A 24,520-nucleotide genomic window follows, 5' to 3' on the forward strand; every position below is an offset into this window, starting at 1 on the left:
ATATATATATATATATATATATATATATATATATATATATATATATATATATATATATATATATATATATAAAAAATACACATTTTATTGTCTGTTTTTTCAGATCACAAGCAACTCTTGTTTGTACATTTTAGAAACATCAGTATGCAATAGTGGAATAAATTCCCAAATTTTATCCAAAGGTATGTGCACTAAAATAGTATGAGAAACCATATGCTGCCCTTATTATCTCTGGCGTCTGCTGAAAACCTGCTGGCAGATGGAAGTGGACATGGGGGTGGCAGCACTGCTGGAGGTTGGGTGTCTGTCCCTCGGTTGTCTGTTTCAGTCAAAATATGGAAAGAGGAGATGTTCCAAATACCTGTGCTTGTTAGTGTGAAGCTTGCAGGCCTTCTTTAACGCTTACTTGCCGCTGGCGGTTATGTCGTTTGAAATTACGATATAGTGCTAAACGAACAAAATAAAAAATATGATGGCGCGACCACATATCATTGTGCATCTTCCTATAAAATGTAGCATACTCACCAGAACGTTACATAAATACAGGCCATTGCATATATGTCTATACGTCTTCTGCACTGTCTAGGTCTAAATTCATAACCTTTTTCACAAAGGGCTGATGTGATGGAGGATACTGTAGGAGCAAGGTTATCTGCCTTTATTACATTTCATTTTGAAATGGTATTATGAAAATTAAATTCTTTTTTGGTCAGTATCATGTCCTTGTCTCTGTTAAATGAGGTGGGTATCTTGGCCTTTCAGCTGCCTATGATCCAAGAGGGACCTATTAAAATCTGTTCATACAGCAATTGTGAAAGTTGCTGTGAATCTCGTTAAATGCCACTGGCTCTGTTGCTTCTCATCTGTAAACTGACAGAGCGTTTTACTGTGGTAGCGGTCTCAGCAACAGCGGTAATAATGCTGCCAAAGATACTGCTGTAACCTTAGAGACTGACATTTTTCTTTTTTTTGTAGTGACCATTGGGTATTCAAATCTGTGTGTGATAGTCTGTGGTGTGATTTTTCTAAGGTAATCCTTTTTTCTTTTCTTTTTTTTTGAAATTTTATTGATCTGCCTGGGGAAATTAGCTACCCAGTGCAGCAGCAAAGCAATTCTGTGGGGGGGGGGGGAAGATGAGTAGAATACAAGCAGCAAAACAAATAAAAAAAAAAAAAGAACTTTTCTTTTAAATAGTTTGGATTTTTAGAGCGCATCACCATGAGTCAGGTCTTTACCTTGGTTTTGACCTTGTCACATTGAGGCATTCTGGTGGACTAAAATCAGACCTGCAGCAGTATGCGCTCCCCCCACTGGCTCTGTATACCATCACCTCCCGTCGGTTTGGTGAATGTATACAGGAACCTCAGTTGTTCCACATTCAGCCAACCGTGACCCATACGTTGGATCAGTTTAGAAGTACCCACTGCGATCACGTTTACAATTTCCTGTTAACACCCTCATCTCTCTTAGTTCTCTTTATTAGCAGTCTCTATCTGTTCTCTTGCTCTCCATAACTTTTCTCCCCCTCCCGTCGGATCGTAGTTTTTTTCAGCTCTCTTCATTGTCTTCTCTTCGTCGGTGTGTCTGTAGTGCACGTGGTTATTAATCCTGGTGCTTCAAACCTGCCTGGGGCTCGGAGCTGTCTTCTGAAATGCAGATCTGTGGTAGTGTCATCATAGCTCTATGTCTTGGGTGTCTTCGCTTGCCCCCCAGCCTCGCTCTCCTATTCACGCAGCCACGATGACATGCATTATTCCTCACTGACTCATCTGGGCAGCCTCAAAACTTCCCAGTTTTGCCCCCCCCCCCCCCCGGAACTTATTCAGCCAAAAAAAAAAAAAAGGATGTTGTTGGCTATTTTATGCTGGTGTCGGCATATCCCGTGAAGTGGTATCCATTTCCTGATTTGTTGTTGTGCAATATACAGTTAGTCAGACATGTGATGGTAGATGGTGAGAGCGGTAGCCACATATCCTTGTAAGAATGCCTAAATATTTACAAGCCCTCATAACACACTAACCTACCACTCAGCCTCCGATACGTTCAGCCCGAGCGTTTTTAAACTCAGTCCTGTGGTTACTTCCATCTGCTGTAACTACGTCTATTCCACATCCCTCCTGAGCTTATCCCACGTCAAGTCCCTCAATGAAGCTGGGTTCTTTAATTACGGTCATTAGCCAGAGTAGATCTGCTGCTGGGGTTACAGAACCTTACTACCAAGACCCTTGTCTCTTTCCTTGTTACACACTTAAACAACCTAATGCTGCTCTCTAGTGCGTTCTCCAAAAACAAGCCGCAGTCACACTGTTTACAAAAAAAATTCAGCCAGATTGGCTCCCCAAATCACACAAGTCTCACCAGGAAAGATTTTTCCCCCCTTTTACTCCTGTCCTCTTTCATTTGGATATGGAGGAGCAGAGTGTAAAATTCCTGTAACAGATGGACGTGAGGTGGGGTGTAAGAGTCGCGGTCGCTTGTTTATTTGTAGACTGGTGCCGACTGCTACCGCGATCAGGCCCAAGTAGTCATTTAGCTACCGCTCTAGATCTCAGTAAGGATCGCTCTGTAGCCGTCCTTGTTTAAATCAGCAGCGCACAACCGTTGACATGTCTCTCCATCTCTCTTAGCCTCAGTTTTTTTTTTTTCTTATTATATTTTTACCCAGGTTCTGTTCTGTTTCATTCCCACTCCCTGTTTCTGTGAGCTGTCATCGAGCATTCCTCTGTGTCCTTTGTTTAATTAGTAGTACAGAGTTGGTAATGGAAAAAAACAAAGTCACGTACCCACAGGGTTACTATGGCTCTTTCCACCTTCAGATGTACAGAAAACAAAACATTGTGTCTCCTGAGCATGTTCAAACTATGCATCTGTTCTTCACATGAGATATAAACAAACGAGTCCTCATCGCTGAAAACCAGTGAGATTATTAAATGTGGTATAATTAAAAGTGTATTTCTTACACTCAGGATGCTTAAGCTTTGTAAAAAGATGCACCACCAAAAAACCCCCAAACATCCTACCCCTGTCCAGTCCCTCATTTTATGCCTGCTCCACAGCCTTGTGATAGAACACAGTCCTTTTGCACCTCATGTTGGCCAATTCTGATGCTGATAACAGAGCACAGCCTAAGCTAGACCCTGTATTTTAGTGTATTATTCGGAGCAGCAGACCACCCTTGGTGCTCAGACAAATAAAAATCCCATTTCCTCTCTTTCCATTGGTAGTATTAAGAGCTGAGGATTGTGCTGTTGCCTGAGTGCCAATGAAAAAGCCACTCAGTGTGTGAGCAGTTAAAGCCCTCTCGGCACAGCAAGGATTGAGGCCTTCCTTCTGTATGCATCACCCCAGCCAGCTTGATCGATTCACTGTTTGCTCTGTCTTGTCTAAGTGCGAGCTCACACTGCCCACTCTGCCCACGGAAAATAATTCGGTCTTTGACCAGGGCTGCCTTCCTCCCCCTAGGCTTGCCCAGCACACACGCATCCGCACACATGCACAAATGTATACATGTATAGTGAGTCCACACACAGTCTGTCTTTCAGCCTCGGGGAGCCGGGCAGGCCAAGCATGGATCCATGAATTCCTCATAACACAATCTGTTGGCTGATCAATAATTCAATTCTATCTGTGAGCAAGCATGTCTGGATCCAATCTCACCTGCACCTCCCTTGGCCTTCCCTTAACAAGGTGGGTGCCGTGTCCTTGAGCTGGGCTCGGCTTATGTCTGTGTGGTTCCGTGTGCTCCTGTGTGTGCTGATTAGCTGGGCAGGCTTTCGTTAGTTCTCAGGCAGCGGTTGTTCTAGTTCATCGTTGTGTATCCGCTTCCTCTGTGCATGGGCGCACACGCGCGAGAGCCCTTGGCCATAGTGCATTACAGACCGTTCATTATTTCAACGTCGCTTGTGTCTTTGTGTGTCAATGTGAAACTGCCCAACTGTTAGCAAAGCTGATGTGTTTGTATGTGTGTGTGTGTGTGTGTGTTTGTCTGAGCTTATGCATGATCTGTCTTTCTCTCCAGGCGGCTAGACAAATCAAAGACATGGATCTCATTAAAAGGTATAGAGCCCGCGGAGAGGTCAGCGGCTAAGTTCTCTGATTAGTTGGATCCAGCGGGCTGCCTGGGTGTTGTGTTTGGCAGCAGGGGAGTCGGGAGGGGGGGACCCTCTCATTGACATGCCTCTCATCCTTCTCCAAGCCCACACCTGGCAGGTGCTGTGCTCAACAGTTTCTCAATGCAGGCCTCAGGGTCAAGGGCAATCCACAAGGGCACGGATTTACCCCCGGCTCCCATCGCCTGGCCCTCGCTATCTTGCCTACTTTCCATCATGGCCTGATGGGTTGCCTAATTCCAGTTCTGTTTATATCCTTCTTTGAGTGTTTTATCAAAGGCCACATTGAGTTTCCATCCCAGTGACGACCTCTCTCGCTTCATATCAGGCTGCACCAATAGCCCGACGAGCAGCTTTCTGGGTCGTTAGTAACTCGTTCCAGGGCCCCGTCTCCTATCAAAGCCAGCGACCATGAACTAGGGATGACTTTGAGCCAAGGGCAAAGTGTGCACATGTGTGTAGCTTTGAGTTAGAGGGACGGGACGGGATGTGTCTGAAGGTTGCCTGATTTTTAGACACTTTCTTCCCTCGCTCTGAATGGCCTCTCTCTTTACTCTTACTGTCTCGTCCCCTGTGTGCCTCTCAGTTTAATGTGCTTCCAGATAAAACAACAGCAGCAAACTTCCTCTTTGTTTCTGGCGCTCCTTCTCTTCCTGATAACCACGCTATCTAAAAGTAGGCCCTGGCAGCACTCTGTCTATTCACTTCACCCCACTCTACCCCCCTCACCTCACCTACCTCTCTCCCACTGTATTGTATGTAATCAGTAGATGGGGTGGTGTTTTTCTTTCTTTCTTCTGTCTCTCTTTCTTTTTCTTTCCCTTCTCTTTTCTGGTCTGCCAAAGGAGGGAGTGCGTGCAATTGCGGATGAAGGGGACCAGTGCGTATCTGCTGACTGTCACTTCCATTAAGTGTGCTGTCCTCAACTGCCTCCCCTATTTGCCCAGTACCAGCTCTAAGTAAGCCCCTATTGTTCAGTGTCCAACCTTTGTAATCCACAAGCCCTTCAATCCTAAACTTTTCCTACACAAGGATTTAGTAAGGATTTGGAGCATTTTTTTTAAAGTTTTTTTTTATTTTATATATATAAATAACATCACAGTCGTCCACACACTGTCTCTTTTCCCATTCTCTCGCTCTCTGTCTCTCAGGGTCAATATGTTAATAAAACTTGACATTTATTGGAGAAAACAAATAAAAGTCCTCGGTTAGGGGATTGTGTCGTATAAAAACTGCACTCCCGTTTTTGTGTTTGTGTTTACATATCAATGAAGTTCCCCAATCCCCGGACAACGGCGCACTGTCAAAAAAACAAAAAAAATCAGGGCCTCGAAGGAACTTGGGTTTAGCGCCGTGCAAGTGCCTCCTCTAAAGGGCAGTGCCACGCCTCTGGTTGTCATTGTCTGTTTACCAGAATAATCAGTGTTTTAATTAGGAAAACTCAGTTCAGAATATCAATTATAGTTTTCCTTTATCTGCAGTCATGTCACACCAAGCAACAATTATGACTGATTGTGAGCTTCTATTGTGTTTGGCTGAGGATAATTACTTACTTTTTGCTTATAAATCATGTTTTTTAATAAATATCTTCCAGTCCTCGGCTCTGCTCTCATTTGCAATTTCTTGTACTATTTAATACTAATGAGTGTTTTTATGCTTTTTCCTTCCCTTAAAGCACAAGTTTGGGAGAGTCAGCGAGTCTGTCTTGAGTGCGTTCTATTTTAGCGAGAAGGCAGCGTGCTTGTGTTCAGAGCCTCGGGGTCCTGCTAGCGTTTTCTCTCAGTTTCATCCTCGTACAGACATGCTCCTCGCTCTGGTATGACAAACATCTCCAAGATGCTCTCTCAAGCTCTAGCTGAGCCTTGATCGAACACAGTCACCACCCCTCGTGCATGTATTCATACGTCATTCGGTCACACTTTCCTTACACAATCACATTCAAACTGCCCTGCTTGCTTTCTGTTTAGCTTTCTCTAGCTGTTAAAACACCTTCACACAAACATTCTCTCGGCTGTCCTGTGAGTCTGAGAATGCCAGGCTCCGGGGTTCCTCTTCATCTCTGTCCGAGGTAATGGTTGCGACCCTCTTGCCTGTTTTTGCGGTCTGATGGAGTGTGCACTCTTCTCCGGAGGGATGCCGTCGGCCCGCAGTCACACCGTCATCACTGTTTGCCTTCCGTAGCAGGCAATGGAGCTTCTCCCCGTCTCTTCTCTTTTCTGTTTTGTCTGTTATTTCTTTCCTATCTGACTGAAACAATTTGTGCATTTTCAGTTCTTCCCCATGTTTGGAAGCAGTTTGTCACACTTTATTGTCTCTGAGACACAACTAGGGTATGGTTCTTTTCCAGTTACTGCAGAGTGGTTTGAATTTGCCAGTTGGCCCCGTCCAGAGTGGGTAAAGGGTGCAGTGGAACCAATTATAGCAATGGGTTTTGCGCGCAGTAAGTGTAGCATGGTTGTAGTGGGTGTGATGGGTTTTTAATGGGAGTGAACCTCAGTCACAGATGTAAAGGCTTGTTGTTTTTTGTGATTGCAATGGTCAGTGTGTAATAGGTATATACCGCCAGAGCACAGTCTACTTGAATCTGTGACTGATTGTTGAAATCAAGCAACACTCTAAGCCAGATGGTTTCTCACCAGTGATTTTAAATCACTTGTTTGTTCCGCTGATTTATAATTGAAATGCGAACATTATTGGCAAGAATTTTGCAAAAAAAAAAAAAAAAACCAGAATGAAAGGTCTGTGCTGTTGGGGTTAAGTGCCTGTTCCTCCATCTGTTAGTAACACTGCTCTCAAGCTTTGTGTGGTAGTTATATCTGAGCACTGAGTGGAAAAAGAGAATTAAATAACCTGCGTTTTTATTTTCCTCACTCATAATTGATGTGCTAATTGTGTACTTATTGTCAGTGGGGGTTGTAAGCAAAAAAAAAAAGTCATTGTTAGGATGTTATCTTTTGAGTAATGAAAGTGTCCCTTCTCCAGAGCCTGTGTCTATGTGTTTCTTGCTAGGGGCTGTATGGTAAATGATATGGCTAGGGCCATTAGCGAGATCGTTGTCTGTTCATACTGCTGGCTCCCCCTGATAACTAAAGAGTTTTCTGCTTATTAACCGTACTGTCACATGCTTCTTTGTAAGGATGCATATTAGTCTTAATGCATTCTGGGACATTAAAATTCTTGCCTGCAGAAAACGTTGAACCACAAGAGGCTTGATCGGCTAAGAAATGAATGCGAGAATGCCAGTTCAGTAGTTTTTGCTTAGCTCAGTGTAGACTATCGAAGAAGTGATTTGTATTCGTGCTGCCTTGTGGTCCCCTTACTTCGTTTGCACTAGCCAATCTGGACAGAGGGTTGTTATCAGCAGGCCTGAATGAAACAGCTGCCTTGCACTCCTCACCACGGCTCTGTTCAAGTCCTTCTACGCCTTTGAAAATGTCAGGTTCTGCCCGTTGTGTCAGACACACTGCTTGCTAATGGCTCCTGGCTCTGATCCAACCTTATCCCACATTCTGAACCTGGCTTTGGTTGCATCAGTCCCCTCACACAACTAGGAGACTTACCTGGATCATGACAGCCTCTGCTGGGGGAAAAGGCTTTCCACAGTGGTTGAGGCATTCAGAGAATAAGCCCAAACTCATGGATGGATCTGAGAGGGGATGGCTAACACCTGCCACTGCTAACACGCTAATATTTAGCGATGACAGGGATGGGGGGATGTTCAGCAATGCCCTACGAGTAAGCCACAACGGATTTTTCACTTCACAAACCTGCCTAGTCACACTGAAATGGTTTTTCCTACTGTTTTGTCTCTGCCCTCTCCCTGCCCTTGACTCTGTGAGCTATTGTTGAAATCAAGTGCACGTACGGGCTTGTCAGCTCCGTGTGCCTGCTAGCAGTTAGCCCAAGTAGATCACCCTTATCTGTGATGTCACTTGCTTCCTCCCCTGTCCATGCATGTCTGAGCCAGGTCATAAGCCACCTCTACCCCCTCCCTAAACCTGTCTGTTTGGTTGTAATGCAGCCTAAGCCTTGTGTTGAGAAGGGCATTAACCTATATTTTTGGGCATGGGCGCTTTGTCATCCAGACTTGCGAATGGCTGCTCCAGATGGGTGATTAGTCACGTGTGTGTGTGTGTGTGTGTGTGTGTGTGTGTGTGTGTGTGTGTTTGATTACAAGGGGATGAGACCGACAGCCTAAATGAAGATGAAACGCAGGTGCTTGCATCGCTTCATGTCATGCGCTTCTGTATGTGTACTCGTGCACTGTGTGTTTATCATCTAATGGCTCCACCCTAGCCCAATACAACCTCCCTCCTCCGCTCTCGTCCCCTCTCCTCCCCAAGCGCACATCCCCAGTGCAATCTCATCACTACCTCTGACTCGGCTAGCCAGGCTTCCATCAGCAGTTTGGAGTGCAGCTCTTATGCCTGTAGGCTGCTGTAATGATAGCTTTTGCAAGGAAAAAAATAAATAAAATAAGCCCAGCTGTTTGCTCACAAAGTATGAGAATGAAAAGTGGAGAGGAGGAAGAGGAGGAGGAGAAGGATGAAAGCGTCACCAGCCTTCTATTGTACAGCTGCAGTCTCATACAACTCATAGAGCAGACCTAACAAAAGCAAGAACACGTGCACTATGAAAGATTAATTGGTTGCTGTTAGCTCTCTCATCATCACCTGCAGCAGAAAAGGTAGGGAATACAGAAAAAATGTCTTGCCTGGTGCCGGAGAAGGTAATAAGGCACGGGGGGGCTTTTTCTCTTTCTGGCCGCTGCCTGACAAAAAAGGGGAGAAAAAAAAGTTTCCGAAGTCGAACATGCCAAAATTGGAAATTGAAGCTAAGGTTGCTTTGCGTTCACCTGGTGTAGTTAGCTGGATGACAGTCTCATGAGCTGGAAATGATTACAGGGTAGACACATTTAACAGCCTATTTAGATATTGTGCACGTGCGCATGCATGCTTGTATAAGTGTGCTTACAAGTGTGCAAATGTGTTACATTGTAGGTGTGTGGTACACCACTGTCCAGACACATCTGCCTGGCTTTAATTAGTTTTGGCTGGCACAGGGACCAACCAGTCTCTGTGGTGTTTAATAACAGCCCAGACAGTAGGCATTTATCAAGGTCTTAATACAGCTGAAGGATCATTTGGCCAAATAACTTTAAAGTGATTATATTCTTTTTATTTTCTGAAGCTGCTTGCAGAGAAGTTCCTGTTTTGTTTTTTCTTCCCTGCATGCCAGGGTTTGTTGAAACAGAAATTGTCTCTGCTGTGCATATTTTGGATCTCTTTCGGTCTTCATCTATTTTCCTCTCTTCTAAATTGTTTTTCTTTTCTGGTTGGTCACTGTATTAATATGTTATGTCTCTGACCCACATTTCCAGGCCTTTCAGTTCTTTCAGGCTTCTTCCTCTTCCTCACTCCTCCTGCTTTTTTGATCAGAGCCATTGCAGTAAAAAAAAAAAAAAAAAGTCTCCCAACTCAAAGAAAAACAAGAGATTGTGTTTCACTGTCTCCTCAGTCAGAATGTGTAAGTGGTGTTTGGGAGCAAACAGAACATTTCTTTGCTATTTTCTCCGACTATTGAATACAGTGGTTTCTAATCAGGACTGGAGACTTTTGCCGATGAATCAATAAGAACCGACAGACACCCTTTCTTCCCTTAATGCATTTTTCTTTACACCCCTCTCCAGCCCTTCAATTTTGTGAATGTTACCTGATGTGACTTATTTGTCAGCCCTCCTCCCAGTTCTTCACTTTCCATCTACTTTCCCCAGCGATAATGCCAACAAAACCGGGCAGAGGACACTGTTTTCCTACTCACAGTAGAGTCTGGAGAGACAGAAACTTAACGGAGCAGAGCCGAGGCACATGCAGGTGCAGCTTCTCCTCCCTCCTGAGGGATAGCTGTCAAGGTCTCTTCATCCCAGCACTTTTTTTAATGTCATTCCCACAGTGGCCTTAGTATGTCTTACTTGGGTCAAGATAAGCACTCTTACAGGACAGGGTGGTCCCAAGAGGCATAGCGCCCACAGGGGGCATCCCTGCAGCTGTTGCTCCAGCTGTTGCTCTTCATCAGTTTGCATCTTCTATGTGTTGGAAATGTATGTATATTGTTTTTGTTATTATCTCTGACTTACTACAAGGGCAAGTTCCCCATAAGGGATAATAAAGATTTCTACTATTACTGTAATATATTGCATGCCAGAAGGTGCCTGCAAAAAAATATGGTGACGAATTCAAAAGCAGAGGGAGCAGCAGCTAACGTTGCCCCGGAGCTCCACTTGCAAGTTGAGTGAATGCAAATGGAGGGATTTTGTTTTGTTTTGTTTTTTTTAAGTAAAGCAAAGACTTTTATAGCTGTAATAGTTTGCATTCCTACCACAATTCTGCATAGTCTGATATTGCCTCATTCAGCACCGCACCAACTTCCTTTTTGGGCGGGATTGGCTGTCTGATTCCTTGCTATGTCGGCTCACTGAGGGAGATTGCTTTGATTTTGGGGCAGACTTGACCAGATTAAATAGAGTCGGTCCAGACCGCGTGGACGGATGGCTGCCGGCCATGTTCTCATTTGTGTTTCTCATTGTGGCTTGCATTTCCCCTCCATTTTTTTTTTGTTCTCTCCCTTTCCCTTTGTTCGCCTTGTGCTTCTGCTCAGTATCTGGCCAACGATTGATAAGACCCAATCCCTGACAATGCTTGGCACGCGACGCAGGATCGGTGGCAGCGGCGCTCATGCATTGTGGCGAGCATGTGTCTGTTCGGGCTTTAGGAAGGAGATGGGATGCGTCTCACGTCATTGTTTATCTACCTTTCCACTTCCAGATGGCACTCAGCAGAAAGAATGTGGTTCTTGACACACACCCTCTTTCCATGCCTCTCTCGTTCTCGTTGCTCGGTTCCGTCCTCCATCTCTCCCGTGGCTCACTCTGTTGTTTTGGAGTTGGTTTCAGGTCCAGAACACGCAGCGTGAGGCGATGGGAGGAGGCGGTCAGAGAGACAGGAAGGCAGACAGGAACTTGAGAGGAAGCCATAGAAAGTCAGGTGGTAGTCTAAGTACGTGTTAAGACTTGGTGTGAGAGCATATGTGCTAGTAATTATACCTCTGAGACTGCGGCACTTGATGAGTATTTGTGAATCTGAATCCCAATAAAAAAAAGTGATTCAGTATGACAACATATTTGAAAAACATTTGACTTTTTTTTTTTTTTCCCCCTGCGAGTCATTGAATCATAAAAAAAATCGAGTCTCGGGCAACCACTGAGTCGGCTAGCCCCAGTCCTCTTGGTTGTCTGGATTGATGGACGGTCAATTCTAGCAGCGGGGGATAATCACAGCGTGTCAGCCTCCACCGATCCAAACTCTTATCTCTGTCTGCCCACTGCCAACATGCCGCAAATGACCACAGGGACACACATTTTCTCTTTATTGTTCCAAAAACCCCAAGGGAGAGAATGTGTTTTTACCTACTGAATGCAGCCTTTGCAGCCCTGTGCGACTGTATCCTCCACTGGTTGAACACATTCACCTGGAGTGCACCTTTGCCACACGGGCATTTGCCTCCCAGTTTTGGAAGTGAATGCACTTATCTCAAGGCAGTGCTGTCAGAAGTTTCTTTTTTCTTTTTCTTTCATTTTTACCTGCTGACTTTTCAGAGGAATTATGCACTGTCTGAAGTGGCTGACGATAAGCCTTTTCGTTTTCCGGTCTGAATCTTCCATTGTAACACGTCAGTAGTATCAGTTTGAGCTCTGGCATTGTCCCACGGCACTATAAGGCACTTTTTAAAAATCTTTTAAAGTCCCACTGCCTTCACCATCAAGCATGATCAAATAAGATTATCTCTCCTGAGTGTTTATCACAACAATGGACTTGAACGAAAGTCCTTTTTCTCGCATCCGCCCTGCCGCCCGAAGGTCTTTTGAGGGGTTATTTTTCCCCAAGCGAGCGGTGCTAATTGTGGCCTAATGGCAAGCTGTTATAGCTTAGAGTGGTAAAAAGCAGTCAGTTGGTGAGGCTTGCTCCCTTTCCTGTGCAGGCTGATTACGCTGTCTAGTTAATGCACCCTCCTTAGATACAAATGGAGGGTGGTTATTGCATCAGGAGAGACAGTCAGCCTGTCAAAATCGCCCTCTCTAACAGACAAGAGAGGAGATAAAGAGAGATGGAAAGGAGTGAGAGAGAAAATATTCTGGAGAGCCAATTTCACTGAGGGGATAGAAGCGTGGTAGTGCAATTATGAAATATAGCTTTCTGTTTCAATAATGACCTTTTTCTCTGCAGGCTATATATAGACCAGTGTAAATGATTTAGAGAGTGATCTACACTGTCCTATACGTGATGACCTATGGATCCCTGAGAGAGTTCAGACAGTTTCTGGTGGTGAAAGGTTCAGTCTTGCTGGTACTAAGTTGAGCGAAAAATTGAAGCAAGAAGGCAGTCAAAGGCTATAGACACGCCTTCTTTTAGTTGTTGCCCTTGTGTTGCCGTTAGTCACTTCCAGTTTCCTGCACTTGGTATGTATGTGTGGGAGTTAACGCCTGCGTATTTCTGGAATTCCACAGAAAGAAACAGTGTCGCTGTCATGTGGGTTGTTTTTCTTTTTTTGCCATAATTAATCACCAGGGCATCATATGATTGTTTCAGCCCAAGTTTCATTTGAAAAAAAACAAAACAAAAACGGTGTCTCTTAGGACAACTTCTGTTTCAAGTCACAAATAAAAGCCCAGTGAAACAAGGCCTCAGCGCTGCTGCCAGTTGTGCAAAACACCCACACTGGCTGCTTTGCTGCGTGCTGTGCATCTGTCTGGATAGATACTCAGAGGTGTTACAAACCAGCTACTCCAACAGTAGCTATGTCAAAGTTGGGGGAGAAAAATGGGGTCACGAACTGATCTGGCTGAGGTGGATTGGTAAGGGACTGTGTACCAGAAAACAGATGCTTCTGTAAAAACACTAAGCTGTTTATGCTTAATCAATCGGAGCTATTGCAGTGAATAGAAAAACACTGAATAGGAACAAGTTTGTGTAACTATAAGCACATTAAAGATTATTTGTCTTAAACTCTGCTTTGTACCAACCAGAAGTACACTCCTGAAAAGCCTTCCTACATGACATTTACACAAAAATTAACTCTTGGGTTCAATTATAGACCAAGAAAAAATCCATTTAGGCTTGGAACAAATTGTCTGTAGATTATATTTGATTATTAATCAATTTATTCCTTACGTATTCTAATGCATTTTCTGGTGATAAGCCTTTTAACTCCTTATTTTGAAACCTATGATAACATGTTAATGGTCAGGATGAATTCTGGTGTCCCATTGCATGATAACGCTTCTTCTTTTTCTTTTTCTTTTTTTTAAATGACCATCAGCCCGGCGCCGGTTCCATTTTACAAGCGCTCTTTAAATCACTGTAACTCCATTACTGTTTCTGCTAGAGACAAAATCCAAATGGTTTCGCAAAGAAGAGAAGAAGAGCTTTAAAGGGACATTCTGCGTTTCACGGTAGCACAAAGGCTTCACAAGGCACTGCTGACTGAACTCAGAAAACAAAAAATCAGCTCCGCCTAGATGTTACCATGTGCGCTTCACATTACCATAACTCCTCAACCATTTTCGGGTAGAGAGAACATTCAAATAGTTCCTGAAAGATGAGAATTATTTTGCAATTTTAACTGCCAAAGTTACAAAGTAATTCCTGGCAGCCTGCAAGATACTTGGGTGATAAAGGTACAAAGTGCCTATCTGAAGGTCATGTACCACAGTACACTGCCAGATGTACTTTAGTATGAATATCCTTTTGCCAGCCACTTTATTGAGTACACTTGTTCAAATGCTTGTTAATGGAAACATCTAAAAAATCATATGGCAGCAACTTGGCATATAGACATGGTCAAGACAACCTGCTGAAGCTCAGACTGAGCATCGGAATAGGGTTGGCATGGTTGTTGGTGCCAGATGGGCTGATCTGAGCACATCAGAAACTGCTGATATACTGGGATTTTCCCACACAACCATTTCGATGGTTTACATGAAATGGTCCAAAAAGGGAAAATATCCAGTGAGCAGTAGTTCTCATGGCAAAAAAGCTTCATTGAGGCCAGAGGTCAAGGGAAAATGGGCAGACTGTTTTGAACTGATAGGTAACAACCAAAGTATGCATAAGAGTATCTCTGTATGCTCAACATGTTGAACCTTGAAGCGTTAGGGCTACAGCAGCAGAAGAGCACATCGGGTGACAACAGGAAACTGAGACTATAGTTTGTACGGGTTTATCAAAACCGGGCAATAGAATGTTAGCCGGTCTGATGAGTATGCACTTCTATGTGACACTCGGATGGGAGATTCAGAAACTGACATAAACAACATAAAAGCGTAGATCCGTCCTGCCTTGTATGTGTACCTTTAGGGCCCCTAGGAACAACTGAGGTTTGCTTAAATGCCACAGCATGATTGAGTATAATTGTTGATGATGTTCAATCCTTTATGACAACAGTGTACCAGCAGGATAACATGCCATGGTACAAAGCTCAAATCATATCAACTTTCTGTTTTTGAACATGACATTGAGTTCTTGTAGTCCAATGTCCTCATCATTCATCAAATCTCAATCCAGTACAGCACTTTTGGGATGTGCTGGAGCCGAGGATGAATGTACGGCTGACACATCCACAGCAGCTCCACGATGCTGTTGTGTAAAAATGGAAATCTGAAAGGAATGTTTCCAGGACCTTGTTGAACCCATGCCACAAAGACTTGAGGCAGTTATAGAGTATACTTAATATTTACATAAAAACAAAGTTTGGATTTACACAGTTTGATTTATACGCACTCATATGTACCACAGCACTATACCATGAGTTATAGTGCATATTATAATGATTTCACGCTAAAACGTGGCTGGATGCAGCACCAGCAGACAGCATCATAACACAGCTACTGATGCTTCACATTGGGGCATGAGCAGTGAATCACCTCTGGACTGAGCCCTGTGAAGTGACTAAAGATCTGCCAATACAGGGAGGATCGAGGCTAGGACAAAGAAGACGCAACTCTGTGGCTACCACACAGCTGCATCTGATCAATACCTTGTTGGGAGGTTGTAAAGGAAGTAATGAGGTAGTGCATAAGCTGTCAGTCAGTATGTTTTTGTTAGGTTCTTATGAGGGTCTGATGTGAGTAAGCACCTAATAACTAGGCAGGCTGGTTGAATGTAGAGCACCTTTGACATCTTCTAACATCTGGCTGTCTTCCAGTAATCTCTTTTCATTTTTCCCACCTCATTGAGAACTAGGCAAGCAATGCTATCGCTGGACCATTTACTGAGTATGATCCAACATCTGTCTTGCTCATGTCTCTTGTTTTGGCATTAACCCCCCCCCCCCCCCCCCCCCCTCCTTCCCTTGTCTCGTCTCCGTCTTTCACCCCCTCTGGTAGCCGTCACAGCCGCTGAAAGATTTCCTCTCACTGGGAGGCTCCTCCGAGTCACTGTGGCAGTGTCAGATGAGGCTCCTATTTAAGCTCATTAAATGTTTCCAAGAGAATAGGAAATCAATGGTGCATGCCGTTGCGCGAGAACTTTTCTCTTAATTTAATTTCCCCTCCCCCTTATCTGTTTGCACATCTCTCTCTCCTTCTTTTTCTCCTATCATTCACGCTTGTTCTTTCCAACTTGTCGTTCTCCTTTAAGCCGTGGATGTGGAGGTGGGCGAGGTGGGGAGGAGGGAAGGCAGAAACGGTTGCCTTCAGAAACTATTTCGGACTTGTATCTGTGACAGGCACCGTGGTGTGAAGCTGTCCAGACTTTTCAGTGTTGTTTAGCGCGCTCGCCGCACAAAGCACAATCAGCCGGAAAGTTTTGCGCACAGTGACCCGACCTGGGGTTTTTAAGCTTTGCTTTCAGGCCGTGCTGTTAAGGGAACAGGTTGCAACCAACCAGAGCAGAATGTTGCATTGAAAACATGTGGCGCGGTGACGTGTGGCTCGAGATGACCCCCGCCCCTCCCGGTTTAAAAATCCTCCCACCTCACGCTTGCCTCCCTCCTATTTTGAGTTTTATTCGTCATCTCATCTATTTTGTCCATCTGTTTAGTTTGCTTGTAACAAGTTTTTCTTCAATTTAGGCAGGCAAATTAATGTGTGTGTGCACGCTTGTAAATCCTTGTGAGTACATGTCTGGCAGGGCTTTGTGCCGTTTGAAACTATGCCTGCGGGCTGGGCCCACACCTTCTCTGGATCTCCTGTAATTGCTCTTTTGGGGCCTTGTCTCTGGCTCTGAGCCCGTCTCCATCACTCTCTCTCTCTTTCTCCCTTGCTCTTTGGCCTTCGTCCTTTTTTTTTCTTTTTTCTTTTTTTTGCCCTCAGTTCCACTTTTCTCCCCCTGCATGGCTCATTATGGCTGATCCCCACCTGCCCAATCTGGGAATTGTCTGTCTGCCTGCACGCACAACACACACAAACACACACACACAGCAACTCAGCAGTTTTTAGAGCTGCCTGTCGCTTCGTTGGTTTGTGTACTATCTGCTATAAAACAGCTTTGCTAATACTGTTTGGCCAAGAAGTGGAAACAATAGTGCTGTCACATTTTTTTCTCCTCTTCTCTTGGTGAAAACAGACAGTTTCTCGTCTTTGCTGTGGCTGTCAGAGCACCATTTTTCATAAAGCCCTGGCCCTTCAACCTTAGCGTCTGCTTTTGTATACCGTAGCCTCAACCACATGCTCCTAACCACAGGCCTCCTCCATTTCCATTTCAGCCCTCCCTTCAGCCTGTCACCCAGCAGCCCCTCCATGCCTGTTCCCAGGCTAGGGGGCTTACTTTGAAGGATAATAGATGTGGCCAGTTGCAGCTGCTCAGCAGCAGGGCACTATCATAGGAGTTATCTAAGGGCCTGAGAGTGGTTGGTGATGAATGGCTGGGAGCTCTGTGTCTCAAACAATCAATAAGCCACTAGCACCCAGATGAGCTAGATGCCCCTTCACTCTCCGCTTCCCCCTCTATCTACGCATATATCTCCTGCTCGTAATCTCCCACTATGTTTTGTGAACTTTTCCCTCCAATTCATGGCTTGAATTGGGCCATTGATCTTTTATCCTTGGCTTGTTTTAAATAAAGGGCCAGTATCTTCTCTCCACCCAAGCATGCAAGCTCTCCGACAGCAGTTATTGCTACACAAGCGGCAAAGCTCACAAACATTACTTTAGACTGATCGAAGGCCCGTAATCTGAGAGGGAAAACAGAGAAAATGAAGGGGAACGTGTATGAAGCTGCTGTCCCGCCCCCACCCAATCTGTAGCACTGCTGTGGTTTTCATTGCAAGGCTGATGCAAACAGAGGTCCCATGTGGATGTACACATTTGTAATGCAGGCAAACACAAACACACCCGCATACACCAAACAGTCTTTCTGTCAGGGCTCATTGAGCACAACCTGTCCCAAAGCACCTCAGAAAGCCTCATCCACCCTCTCTGAATTGTCTCAGTGTTGTGCGCACACTTATGCGATGCCTCTTCAGACAACCAAAGTGTGTAAATTTTTATTTCCACTGCAGAACAACAGGTGTGTCATAGTTACTGTCTGTGTTAGTTTTTGATCTTCTTTTCCCCCCCCACATTGCCGGTGAGAGATTTCCAATGAAAAGAGACAACTGGAAATCTCTCTTTCTCTTTGTCTTTCTTTTTTCTCACCTCCGGGTAGTCTGTCTGTATCCTCTTTCTTCTTCTAACACTACGCTCTCCTTCTCTCCTCGAACTCCAATCCTACCTCTTATTTGTTGTTGTCTCTGTCACAAAGAGCAGATTCTCAACTTGGTAATTGCATGTCTGTTCGCCACCACACCTGTTGCTGTCAAGTCAGTAGTGTGGGAAAGAGGGGGAGAGCTGCACCCTCTGGCCTCTATAGCCCTGACTCTCTACCCCACCATCACCACCTTTGTTGCAGGTGTAAGCCCACAGGGACACGGGAGTGTGATTCGGCCAATGTGTACACGTGTGGTATGGTGTGCTCTGATTGTGTTTATCTGTAACCTTGAGCGTCACCTCTAGGTGTGCGTGTTTGTGCAAATGCATGTGTGTATCTCCTCAAACCTGGCCCCTGCTGACAGTTTACTCTCTCACCTGCTAATCCTCTCCACCTCCTCTCCTCTCTCCCTTTATCCAGAGCCCAGGCCCTTAATGAAGCTGGGGGTCAGCGGTGGTGTGCGGCTAATTGGCCAAGTTTGCCCGGGGCTCCGGCAGCCTGTGATTGAAGTGTCCAGCAAGCACCGACTGTGCAGTCACTGCTGCACCCTACTCTGTTTCGCTTCAACAGCCAAGACAGTCGTTGCACCCCTGTCGGCCTCTCCCTAGTGAGTAGCACCCGAGGTCATTTTATTTTCTCACTGCACAATACTCCTTTCCAGTCTCCTACGCTCTTGTGCTAATTTTGTGCAAAGAAGATTTCTTTACCTATTTTATGGATCACCAGGTCTGCAATGTTAGAACTTCTACTGTGGAATGTTTAGATAAAGATTGAAGTTTCTGTCTCTGTGTCCTATGCCTCTGTATTTTTTAAAAAGATTATTATTATTATTACTAGACTTTCATTCCCACACTTTATCCCAGCATTTTCTTGGCTTGCGTGACCCTCACACTCTGTCCTCATTTGCCACAGTGGGATTTAGGCAATTACCACGGTCCCCCATTGGCTAGCAGTCTGAAGAAAGAAAAAAGAAAAAACAATCCTCCAGGCCCAGCTCTGGCCAAGCTTTAGCTCAGTGTTCTGAGTGAACAGGAGGGGATGAAGTAATGGAATGGAGGTATTTCTAATTAGTTGAACCTCCTACTTCTCTTCGTTAAGGCCTTCCTGACTCCCGGTTGTTTGGCTGTCAATAGCAGAGGTAGGAAGTGGTAGTGAGGTCAATGGTAAAGTCTGAGCAGACAGGAGGTACAGGACACAGAGAAGGCACTAAGGCAACGACTCTGCTACCCAGCAGGCAATTGTCCATCTCACCTGGGAGATATGCAGGCAGTGCTTAGCCACAGTACACCATTGAAAACATCTTTTCTTTCTTGTCGTGCTTATAGAAGCGGAACATTGCTGACGAGTAAATGGTTTGTGTCAGGAAACAATGGTCCAATTATAAGTCAAGTCTTAGCCTACTAGTTGGGAGAAGTTCTAGTCTGTCAAATCTTTATTTGCACACCAGTAGGTTTCCATTCTTGTTTATTAAAGAACGCAAGTGATTAGATCTGCTCCGAGGCTTCATTAAATGAAGCTCCCCAGTAATTATCTACACTCACAATAGTTTTGTGTAGACAGCTGGAAAAACTAAATGTTTTCACATTTAATTTAAGCACAGAAAAAGGACCGTTGTTACCACTCGTCTGATGACGTGAATGAAAGGGTGAGCAATATGAACATGTGATCTCGTGAGGCATATTTCATCACTTCTTCTGAAACCGTTCCTGGATTTACTTTAAATCCCAAAGCTGCCACCAAGCCTCAGGACTTGCAGGTTTCTTAGGGTGTTACACTTGTCCATCTGTGGAGTGCTTAACGTGACAGATGACTCCATTTCTCACTCATCTTCTCCCTAATCAGCTGTTTTTTTTCTTCTTCTTAGGTCATAATTCTTGTGCTCCAATTTCCCTTGCAGCATGCCTGCCAGCCTACCCGTTGGTGTTAAAGATAAACAAAATATGGCTCATTTGAAATATAGGCTACACCAGGTGGTTGTTTGGCCTATGCTGAATGATTAGAAGTTTGGTGGAGCTGTGGCTTTCATCAAAGTGCTACAGTTGCGACTCCAAATAGATCACATTAAACAGGCACACTTTTCTGTTTTTTAATTTTTCTTTGCTGTTTTTCGTTTTGATCCTTTGTTGTTGACTCAGTTTGTCTCACATCCCAAAAGATGGTGTGAATGTTATGGTAATGACATGCTTTTTGGTATCCATAAGGATTAGGAGGTGCCAGTCATTTCTCCCATGAGGCTTTGCCTTGTCACAACCCTGGAGCAAAGACATACTTGGGGGATGAATGAATTAGGATGCACTTGAAAAATCTCTCTATTTTTTTTTTGTTGTCTTTTGCAATGTTGTGGGTGGGTCCCTTAGTTTTGTTTTTTTTCTTTCTCCCTTGTGTGTCACTGCCCCCTCCCCCCCTTTTTTTCCCTTCTGCATTAAATTTTGATACTTTGAACGTTACTAAAGTAGTTTTGCACTCTTAGTTTTGCATGCTTGACTTGCTCCTTGTTTACTGTGTAAAATGTGCTATTTTTGAAGTATAATAGCAAAAATAAGTAAACAAGACCATTTAACTTGTAGTATTTCAAAGAGGAGGCTCATAGAAGATATTGTTTTCTAAAAAGGCTCCACGCTTGTTTAGAATATTGCTGATGGCGATACCCAAGCCGTGGCACTTTTGAAGTTGGTTCAGGTTAATCAAGTGAGGAGAAAGCTGTCCGACATCAAAAGTCCTTTCTATGATACTCAAAATGACTCTGAGTTTAAGTATGAATCCCCAGAAATGAGAGTGAATAATTCATTTGTCATGCTAAATCAAAGTGATGATCCTAACTTTAAGGCCTGTGATCTATTGAAATTGTCACAGTGGTTTGTCAGATGACAATGTTTCATGTAATCTGAAGCCAACTGCTATGATTAGGTCATAGCAGGGTAAAAATCTTCAGGCCTATGCGGTCAGCACAGAGCAGGTCGAGCCTTTAGAAAATTTTCATTACCAAAAAAAAAGTCACAGCATTGCAGGTGTATACTAACGTCTTTTAAGGCTGTGCAAAAATGGTTTAAAAAGCCTGCTAACATGCTCCAGGCATCACCAGAAGCCAACATACCCCCTCATCACCAGCCTAAGTTGGGTTTTCTCTACGGAAAATGGCGAATGTCGTGTCCTTGTGGTACAAAAATAATATAAAATACCTTCTCCCTGACTCATCACTCCTGCCCCTCCTCCTGCAAGTTCGCCCCAACTCCAACATGGTACTGCAGCCCTCCATTTCCACTGCCTCCTGTGAATATCCAAGCTGTCGAGGCTGACTGGGCTGAGCGTTTTCTTGCCAGGGCACAGTTGGACCAGATCCGGCCTCCGGGCCACATATACCGCACCACTCCAGCCCCTGCAAACAAGGCCTGCCCTGTGCAGCTGTCATCTAAATGCTAAGCGCTTTGGATCGCCACGGCCGATTCCTTTTGTACATACTTACTTGTTTTTTTTGTTCGGTTTCTTTGCGACTACTTGCTCTCTTGGAACACGATAGCTTTACATTCTTTACAGCTTGCTGACTATGAACTTCTATTTGTGTTCGTTTTGTGAAAAATACTGAATTTCAACAAGAGTGGGAGTATTTTTCTTTTTTAATAACAAAGGTATATAGTTGCAGAAATCTGTATAGATGCTGCAGATGCTCTTTGTCTATTTTAAGGATTGTGAGCTTTTACTCAAAGGCAGGTTTTTAAGCAACAGACTGTTATCTTTCAGATGATTGTATATGACCTAATCATTGCATCTGTATCCTCTGGAGGATTACAAAATGTGGTTGTCTGGCTTTATATAGGTATTGTGAACCAAGCCCATTTTAAGGGGAGGCAAGTTGAGAGACAGATTCCAGATGAGCCTCTCAAACAGTTTCATGTCAAATCCACAGACATACAAATCTCCACAATGATCTGCCAAGTTTCTGCTGAATTCACTGGAGCAGGAATAGCAGAATTTCACACCCCAGCACTGAGCCCCCGCTCCCCTCCTCTCAGCCGTCACTGGGCGCTGCTTGGCAGCAGAGGATGATGGGAAACATCTGTGAAATTTGCTGTGTGTGTGTGGATGGTTGAATACACTCACCAGATAAAGAATTTTGTTTTTATGTTGGGTTTTTTTCTTTTTTTGAGACATCTTTTGTGTAACATCAGGTGAGCACATTCTTTTTTTACTAAACAAACCTCACGGTGGAATAAATGTAGATGCAACAGGCAAACTGTTTCAGTAGTTAAATTGCTCAAGGGATAATCTTTTCGAATTGTTCAGATAAGCGAGCAGCAGCAAGTGAGGAAAAGAAGAGGCGGTTATGCACTTCCTTTGCAGCTAAATTACTTCCGGTGGATGACAAAAAGGAAGGAAAGGCAGCCCCCTATTGGCTTAATTTTCTATTTTTACACAGCTTTCAATACTAATCATGCTGCGTTTGCACGCTGACTAGTATATTATCTAGAAAAAAAGAAAGAAAGAAGAAGAAAAAAAAACTCTGAGAGAATGATTCAGCTGATCCTCTGGATGCTCCTCTGCAGCTGCCAGCGATGTGACTGCTCAGAGTCACTGAAGTCTCTTTTATTTGGGTGTGCTGTGCTATATAAATAATGAAATGGAGCCCGTAATTGGTGGTTCTTGGTAATTAGGACCAAGCTGTCAGCTAGCGAAGTTGCCTCAGTCTGATGGCGCTGTAGCTAGGGCAGTAATTACTATTATCTTTGGGGACTGTTGACACAACAGTAATCCCATTCTCGTTGTAAGGATAGTGGGGCCTATGTTTTCTGTCCCTATTTTAAGAGGTCTGTCTGTAATAATACCACAGACTCAAATTTTCAGGTATCTGCATTAATGCTCGTCAACACCAAACCATGGGTGCTAATGGAGAGGAAGACCTCTCTCCTTAAGTTTGCTGTTTGGTGACTATGTGTGAAGAGCTTGTCCATATTTTCATTAGTCAAACAGTTTGACTTTTCCCTTCGAGCGGTGTGACGCCCAACCATAAACAGCATTATCAACCATCTCAGCAGGTTTTCTAATACCCCTGTAATCCTGTCATTTCATTCATGGATACCGCTGGGGTTATACCAGGCTTGGAACGTATCTGCCCGCCTGTCTCTGCTCCTCTGTGTGAGAGATTGGATTCCCCAACTCCCTCTCCTGCTTCGTCTTGCCACACACAAACACACATGTTCGTGCCCCAATGTTCACTCATCTCTTGTCATATCCTCACAGTGTATGGGCTGGTCAGACACGATGAGATGTATAGGGTACAGGGCGATGGCAACAACGTGCCCTGTGTGTAGGTTTTTTTCCTAGTAGCAGATAATAACTTGCCCTTGCTAAAGTGAAGTTCTGTTCATCTGACTCGAGGCTTACAAGCACAGCATGTACTACATGAGATGAAGAAAGTGAATGTCTTAAAAAAAAAGGGGGGGGGGGGTGCCCAGGTGACATTTCCTTTTCCCTGCCGTGTTGTAAACTAATGAACCTGCTGGAGACTTACATTGACTGTATGCAAGAAAGGGTGGAGTGTGATTATTGCGTGAGTGGGAAAAAAAGAGCAGTGAGGGTGAGCAAAGGGCAGAGGAGCTGCTGTTTCCACGTATACAGTAACACGCAAATTGCGTCGTGTCTGAATTAAACATGTGGCACCTCATTGCTTGAGGCGTGATGGACATTCAAACATATTGCAAGGCAGAGAAAATGGCTTTTTAAGTAGGCTATTTATGGCGAAGATATTGTATTCATTTCTTTATAATAAAACATCCATTACAGTCTGAGTGAATGGCGTGGGGAGGTGAGGCCGGCAGAGTGCAGCTCAATGTAATAACAACTGTGCGTCTGCTCTAAATGAGCCAAGGAAAAGAGCGGGTTCCTGTAGATATTAGTTTCCTTTGTAGGGGAGCTCAGATCTGGTGATATGCTTCGCGAGGAGTAATAAAGAAATATATCTGTTTTTATTGTGCCCTGGCGACAGAGTTATGTTTAGAGCTAGTATAAAGAGCTGGTACATGGCGCAAAATGATATTATGGCCCATTAGGTGGGGGCCTGAGCTAAGCGTCGCTACTGGTAACTGAGGACTGGGGGTAATGGGGCCGCGGCGTATTGTCTGTGATCTGCTCTTTCACTTCTCTTGATTGAATCGTCTACATCGCTGGCACTTCATCTCCTGGGGAACCGGAGTAGACAAGCTGATTTTGGCTGAAGACATCACTCTGTCAAACCTGGGAGATAAGAGAATAGGATGGGGGAATTGGAAGGGGTGCGTTCGGAAATGTAAAGGAAAGGTGACGTTTAGGAATTATGGTGTGTAGAGCAAACTGATCCCAAGGTTTATAGTTTTTACTTTGCAACAGAAATCATCTCATTCTGTTTTGTGGGTTCTCAAAAGAAAATAAAACAATAAAGATTTCTTTCTTTTTTCTTAAACTTTAGTATTGTTCAGTCGTCGTCCCCCTCCTGTGGTTTTGGTCTGTTTATGAAACAATACAAATTGAATAACTTTTATAAGATCAAGATTCTTTGGCTCCTCACGTTGCACTGTGTGTCTCTGGTCTGTTTCTCTGACTCAGTTTCTCAGAATGAGTGAGAGATTTTACAGTATCATTGCATCTTTAACTCACTTCTACTGTACTACTGACCCTTGACTGTACTGCAGTCAAGG

General features: G+C 44.2%; 1 protein-coding gene across 2 annotated transcripts in view; it reads left to right on the forward strand.

Moving 5' to 3' along the window:
- The window catches only part of plxnb2b (plexin b2b), a 145,737-nt gene that overhangs the window by 8,452 nt on the left and 112,765 nt on the right, over nt 1-24,520 (forward strand). Inside the window, exon 2 of one of the 2 annotated variants that reach the window (XM_026175356.2) lies at nt 18,273-18,459. The exons of the other annotated variant lie outside the window; for it this stretch is intronic. The gene's annotated coding sequence lies outside the window, so the exon portion shown is untranslated. The remainder of the gene's footprint in view (nt 1-18,272; nt 18,460-24,520) is intronic. 2 annotated transcript variants of the gene reach the window in all.

The sequence above is a fragment of the Astatotilapia calliptera genome, chromosome 7 (assembly GCF_964374335.1).
Source record: "Astatotilapia calliptera chromosome 7, fAstCal68.1, whole genome shotgun sequence".
NCBI lineage: Eukaryota > Metazoa > Chordata > Actinopteri > Cichliformes > Cichlidae > Astatotilapia > Astatotilapia calliptera.